General features: G+C 53.0%; 1 long non-coding RNA gene across 1 annotated transcript; it reads left to right on the top strand.

Annotated features, from left to right (window-relative positions):
• The first annotated feature begins 400 nt into the window (after positions 1-400).
• On the top strand, positions 401-3,980 carry LOC109493964. Its single transcript, XR_002148493.3, has 2 exons — positions 401-3,132; positions 3,609-3,980. It is a non-coding gene; the product is annotated as an uncharacterized LOC109493964 (long non-coding RNA).
• Positions 3,981-6,844: the final 2,864 nt, after the last annotated feature.

The raw sequence follows: 6,844 nt of genomic DNA, 5'->3' as shown, positions 1-6,844 counted from the left end.
TGGTGGTGGTGGTGGTGGTGGTGGTGGAGGAGGAGGAGGAGGAGGAGAAAAAGGAGGAGGAGCAGAGTGGGAGGTGGAGCCGCCGACCGCGGGCCCAGCCGCGCGCAATACTCTCCAAGAGCGCGCCGAGCCCAGCCCCGGCTCTGCAGTCCGCGCCAGCCAAGCGTCCGCGCCTTTTCTACAGCCGCGCCTTACATCACGTCCTGCCGCCGCGCCATTGGCCGCCCAGCACCCCGAGCCCTGGCAGCGCGTGCTCCGGGAAGGCGGGAGACCCGAGAGGGAGGGGAGAAGCAGGAGGAGGAGAGGAGCGACGAGATGGTGGGAGCTGGTGGGCAAGGCTGGAGGGAGGGGGCGGGAGGAAGGGAGGGAGGAGGGAGAGCGCGGGGTTTGGAGTTTTTAAGCTACGAACAGTTTCCTGCGATTCTTTGGGACGGAAAATTAAACCCTCTCTCCCCGCCGTCTCCATCCTAAGAAGGCGCAGCCAGAGGATGCTTGAGGAGCTCTCACTCGGGTCTCCCCTCGGCCCAGAGCCGCCGCCTCGGGCACCGGCTGGGGAGGCTTGGGAAGGCAAGCCTGGGGCAGAGCTGCGGGAGCCTTCGGCTGCTTCCCGCGGAGCTCAGCCTTCGGCCCAGGCTCCGCGCTGCGGGTTGCGGGCGGCCGCGCAGGCCTCCTGAGGACCGGGCTGCGCCAGAGCGGCAAGAGCCAGCGGGAGCTGTTAAGACTCCGGGGAGAGGAGGGCCAGCCGGAATAGCCTCGCTCCAAGCAAGCTAGGGCCCACTTTATGGGAGCGTGTAGCTCATTCCTGCACTTCGCTGTCCCTCTGCAGCCTGGAAGAGTGGACGGGCGCATGGCTTTAGGGACTAGGAAAGGAATAGGTTCGAATCCCAGTTCTGCCATTTACGTGCAATGTAACCTTAGGCAAGTGACTTAACTTCCTTTAGCCTGTTTCTGATCTTTCCACCGAGGGCCAAGACAGCACCCTCCACACAGATGTAATGAAGAAAAAAAGATCATGGATTTAAAGTACCTAGAATACAGTAGGCACTCACCAAACTTTCATCACTCCCTCTTTTCTTTTTCCATCTCCCCCTATTAAAAACTTTCCTACTGCAACATACATTCAGCGTTCCTGAGGTTCCTAAAGACCACAGGCCCATCCTCTGCTGGCTGGTTGCATCATGCCACAGACCCAGCTGTTGACAGACGTCCACCCTGCCGCCTGACTGCACCACTTCTCCAAGATCAACAACCCGGCCTGTGGGTAAATCTCAACTGCCACCCCAGCCCCCAGACTTCAGGCCCAACCTAGTCTCTTGGGGACTCAAGGATGACACCTAGGTGTGTGGTGAAGCTGAGATTTAGGAGATAAAAAGTGACTGTGGGGAAAAACTCAGTGAGCAAGTCAGTGACAGACTCCCATTTTCTGGGTCTGCTTTGGAGGCGGGTCAGTCTGATCTCTGCGGTTCATCTTACAGGGCAGAGCTTGGGGGGGGGCACAAAGTCCTACCTTCTACCTACCGGGCGTAACTTTCAAACATAAATATATGTGTGCTTGTACTGCCCAAGCACATGCACTAGTGTTCGTGTGTGCAAACACACATGTTCATCTCTGTTGGCATAAAATACGACCGGCAGCGATGCAGAGCTAGGGTCTACACAGACACAGCAAGTGTAAGTGTCCAGTGCCAGGCGGGAGGATGCACTTGTAAACGGGTAAATTGCATGTTATACATGCAATTGCATGTTCAGACAATACTACCTAAATCACTGCGTGCGCTTCTCCGAGGCCACGTTTTGCGTATTTGAAAAAACTCCTTAAGTTACAAGTACGTGCGTACACGCTGCACATGCACAGATGCCCCAATGCGACGGAAGGACCATCAACCCAAAGACGCGCGCGTGCGCGAGTGTTCACACAGACGTGTGCCTTGGCGCCTGCACACGGCCCGCGCCCAGGCACGCGGACGCCTACACGTATACACAGGCATGTTTTACCGACGCATCTGGGGCACTTTCTTTCAAAGAAAGTAAGGAATGAAAACCTAATCTGGGAGTCACCGGGGTTCATCTGGAGGTCGCCCAAAGGGTAGAAAAAATTGTAACAACGCTGGAGAGGGTGTCCTTGGTGCAGCTCCGCGCCCAGGCTAGATGGATACAATACGCTTTCGAGAATTCTAGGGGCTGCTTTAGGAGGAGGGGGGCGGGTGGGGGAGGAGGAGCACTCGGCAACTCTTGCCGCGGGCTTCTCAAGAAACAGGGAAACGCACCCTGCGGCTCTTCACTCCCCCCCACCCTCACAAATGTAAGTACACGGTTTTATCGCCTGTCCGACCTGCAGCCCACGCCCATCCCTGACCGACCCCAAATTCCCTGGCAGTCAAGATTCCCGCCGGTGCGCCCGCTTAAGCATCCCTAGGTGTCAGGCTGGGACGCGCCCGGGTCCGCTAGAGACTCAAAAGCATCTCCCGCCGCGGGGCGGGATCTGGGTGCCCTAGCCCTGGGCTCAGAGGCGGGTAACTTTGCTAATCTCCCCCAGCGGCGGGGCGGGGGTGGGGGGTGGGGGGGACGTCGCACAACCGCTGAGCCCTGTCCGTGAAGACTAAACAAGGAAAGGAACAGGCTGTAAACACACATCCTGACACGTGAGTGACATTTACACGGTGCGAGAAGCCGCAGCCGAGGGGAAGGCAGGGGGTAGGGGGAGCAGGTAAAAGTAATATTCCGAGGCGTCGGAAACGGCGGCCCCTCGACGCCCCTCCCCCAGATAGGGAAAAAGAATCCCGAAATCCCCAGAACCTGCCTTTTGTGGGAGGTGACAGGTGAACGGGATTCAGGTCTGGCTACTCACGCCGCTGCCTACCTCCCCACCATCTGCTTCCTCGCAGACAAGCAGACCCGGCGCATAATGAGGTAGCAGCCTCCAGCCGGCCACCGTGACTAACTCAGAACAAAAGCGCTCCCTCCACGCCTCTTCCAACAAAGGGGCCACCAGCCCCGGCGCTCCCCGAAGGCTGCGGGGCTCCCGGCTGCCGGCTGCGGAGCTGCCGCGCGCAAACTTCCCGGGGCTCCCGGGGCTGCCGGCGCCACGGAGCCTGGGCCGCGGAGGGAGGAAGCACATGCGGCCCAGAGAAAGTGAGGCCGGGCGGGGCGGGGGACGAGGGGGTGGGATCCGGGGAGCCGCGGAAGGAGGGTGATTGATCAGTGCGCTGTTCCCGGCGCTCGGTCCCGTTATTAGAGGCGGCCAAAGCAGGGCCACGCAATAACCTCCGAATCGCCAACTAATTGACGCTGCAGGCAACTACTTCATTGTGCGCGCTGGTTTTATGTCTTCATAGCCGGTGATTGACAAGGTGTAATTAGTCATCTCACTCGGTGATAAACATGGGCACCCTCCTCCCGCGGCATCAGGCCGTGTGTACCAGCAGAGGAAGCGATAGTTGACGCTGATATACCATTAAATCAAAATGAAGACGTTCAGAAGTGTGTGTTTGCTGTGACGCTCTGATGGTTTATTTCTCAAATACGGCACCAACAGATTTACTTGATTTGCAAGTTAACTACAACATTAACTGGTTTTATTTATTTTGCCTCTTCCTTCCTCTTCCTAGGCAGGGATGTTGCTCTTGGAGAATGTGAAGACAGTTTGCTTCTTGACAAGCGAGCGAGCGGGCGCCCAGATTTTTGCAGCCTCTCCGAGAGTCTCCCCCGAGGGAAAGGCAGGCAGAGAAATCGCCGGATTTGGGAGTCACTAGGGAAGGATTCCGCGCGGAGGGAGCCGCCCTCCTTGGCCCCAGACCGGCTGCCTAGGGCCCCCCCTTTGGGCACTGCCAGTGGATGACCTGAAACTCTGAGGATGGTCTTGGGGATTGGGGTCGGGGAAGCCTCTCGGATAATAACTGCAAATAGAAAAAGAGGCAAAAACAATTTCTTCTCTGCCTCGAAGCAGAAAGGACTGTTCTTAAAGCCGCTGGTTGCAGTCACAAGGCCAGTTGCCTGCCTCCGTTGCCTGAGTAAAGTGTAATGTCGCCGGTTTTTCCAGTAGCACCATTCAACAAATTATATTCCTTGCTCCCGGGAGTGGGTCCTGCTTAGGGGAGTGTGTGTGTGTGTGTGTGTGTGTGTGTGTGTGTGTGTGTCCCTCTACAGTGAGGCTGCTACTAGAAGTGCTGGTTACTCCTTCCAGAAACCTGAAGGTTTAAATTTTAAAAGAAGAGGGAGCATTGCTCCCTGGGATTGCTATAGTCTGTCTTGACCCTAATTCTGGTTAGAGAATGGCAGGGACTGAACAAAGCCACCAACATCTGAAAGTCCACTTCGAAGGTATCACACTAGCCCCCAGGATCCGCCCCCCCCCCCCCCGCCGCCCTCCAGTGGGGTAGGCTTCCTGCACTTTCCCCTTTCTAACCTCTGTCTCCTGTTTATACAGCAGAGGGATTAATGGTGGTTCTTTGCCACTGCGCAGGAATGTGGGGTTGTGGACATCTTCAAGAAAAGATGGGGTGAGGCCAAGTCACAGGGATGGCAGAAAAGCCCCGTATCTTCAACAAGGATGCCCCCCTCCCTTCCCAGGCCTGTGGGCCTCCTTCAGCAAAGAGGGGGAGTGTTTTATATTGACGTGAGCGGCTGTCAGTCAGCAGCAAATCAGCTCAGGCATGGCTACCTCTTTATGAAATCAGCTCATTGCCTTGGTCACACCTTAGAGAAAATCCGGTGGTCGCCGCTATCGATAATCAAAACTGGTGGGGCCTTAGTGGTTTCCAAGAAGAACCTCATGTCTGTGGACAGATAAATGCCCATCTCAGGCAGAGAAAGCCCAATTCTTCCTTCCCTTCTCCCTGCAGCGATCTGAACAATTCCGAAACCGCCTCCCTGGGCGTCAGCTGAGCAGGTTGGGGGAACTAACCAGGGCCCTCTCTCTAGGGCCCTGTTAAATGCACAGAACTTAAAATGAAACACGAAGTGTGAATTTCAGGTTTGAACATGATGCATCAGGATGCGTGGAGGCTGGCAGCCCCTTTCCTCCCTCCTGCATTTCGGTAGCAGGTATTAATATTGTATTAAATGTTATGAGGAAGTAAGGGCTGCGGAGAGGAATATGCTCAGATGCAATTTTGTCAAGGTTTTTATCTGTGATTATGATTCCAGATGTAGAAACTCCCGGAGGAGGGAAATGAGGGGCTGCTGGCGTGTGACATGTGTTTTAAGGTGTTTGGCAGTGTTTCTCAAAGTGGTGACAAAATGTTCAATTTTATTACAGCGAATCGGTAAAAAAAAATATGAATACTAGGTCAGAGACGGTTCACCCCAGCAAACGGATTTACCCTTATTGATTTGGGTGGGGAAAGTTTGTATCTGGGTCCTGCTTAAATCACATTGTCAACAATGTAAATCTGTCATATCAGATTATTCTTAAAGAACACTTGTAACAAAATACACAATAGCTGATTGTATCTCCCCCACCTACTAATTTCCATGCAAAGATGTAGATTGCCCTGGGCTGGGGCACACATATACACACACACACACACACACAGTAAATATTGCAACAAGATGGTCAATTTTTTTTTTTCAGCCGGTATAACTACAGCCATTCCTTGAGGGTAATTTCTTTTTAATCTAACCCAGAATACGACCCAGTCCTAGAGGGGCCATTTTGCTAATCTCACTGCCTTTTAGGTTGAAACACAAATAAACGGCAATAAATTTCTTCACACAGGGAACCACGTTTTGCTGAAAGGAAAATCAGGAAGACTTTGTGTGAAAAAAAGGGGGATGGGGGAGGAAGAAGCTGAACTCTCGACTAGCGGGGAACTCTTGTATCTACATGCATGCCCTGGAGACTGGGAGTATTTCCCACCACAGTCTTTTTTAATTTAGAGGCATCTCTGCCATCCCTCTCTGACAGCAGGATACCCCTAAACTCTTTCTAAGCGAAGGTTTCCCCATAAACATTTTATGAGCTTTACATACACTAATCGACACGGGTGCCCAGCCAGCACTGACCATACCAGGGAATGGGTTTGGTAAACATTTCCAGAGAACAAAAAGAGGGGTTTTTGGCTAAAGATGCTGGACCTGGCTCCTCCTTGGGTCCCCAGTCATAGGATGAGAGTCTCTACACACTCGCTGTAGGCATTGTTGTATAGACCACCCTGTGTCTAGCAGACCCAGTACGTTTCTCAGCCCAGTTCACGAAGAAACCCACACATAGCGCCAGCGTCTACTTAATTTAGGCTAAAGAATGTTGATTTTGGCTTCCCAGCCACTGGCACTATTTTACCATCACAAAACATTCTAGTCTCCTAGAAGAAATTGCACCTTCCTTCGAGGTAAGAAGGTTCCTCTTCTGTGAGGTGATGCAGGATGTACGTTTCTGAGGGGAGCAGTAAGGTTGCAGGAAGGGAAAATGCTCACTGTGGCCACCATCTCTCACCCTGAACTTCCGGCAGAACCTTTCCCCTACCCCAGCCCAACTTCCCACTGGACCCATTAGCAAATCTCTACTGCTATTTGGGAAGCTGGCATTGTCTCTCTAGGCGAGGAACAGTCATTTCCCACATGTTTCAGCTGAAGCCCAGCCCCTCATGCCTCCCCCCCCCATTTTTATTCTTCCATTAATTAAAACAACTAATGTCCCATCGATTATCTTTGCGTGAATGAAAATCATTATGGGCCCTTGCAGGTATACCAGAAATTCTGTTTGCTTAAGTATTCACACTTTGATTTCCAATAGACTCATTTTCTCAGGCATAAAGAAATTCAAACAAAACAAAACAAAACAAAAACAAAAACAAAAACAAAATCTCCTGACACTTTGCAATAAAGCAGGAAGACTAGTAGTAAT

This window comes from Felis catus, chromosome D4 (assembly GCF_018350175.1).
Source record: "Felis catus isolate Fca126 chromosome D4, F.catus_Fca126_mat1.0, whole genome shotgun sequence".
Classification (NCBI taxonomy): Eukaryota; Metazoa; Chordata; class Mammalia; order Carnivora; family Felidae; genus Felis; species Felis catus.
Note: the sequence above shows the minus strand (reverse complement) of the source record. Positions and strands in the feature narration are given on the sequence as shown.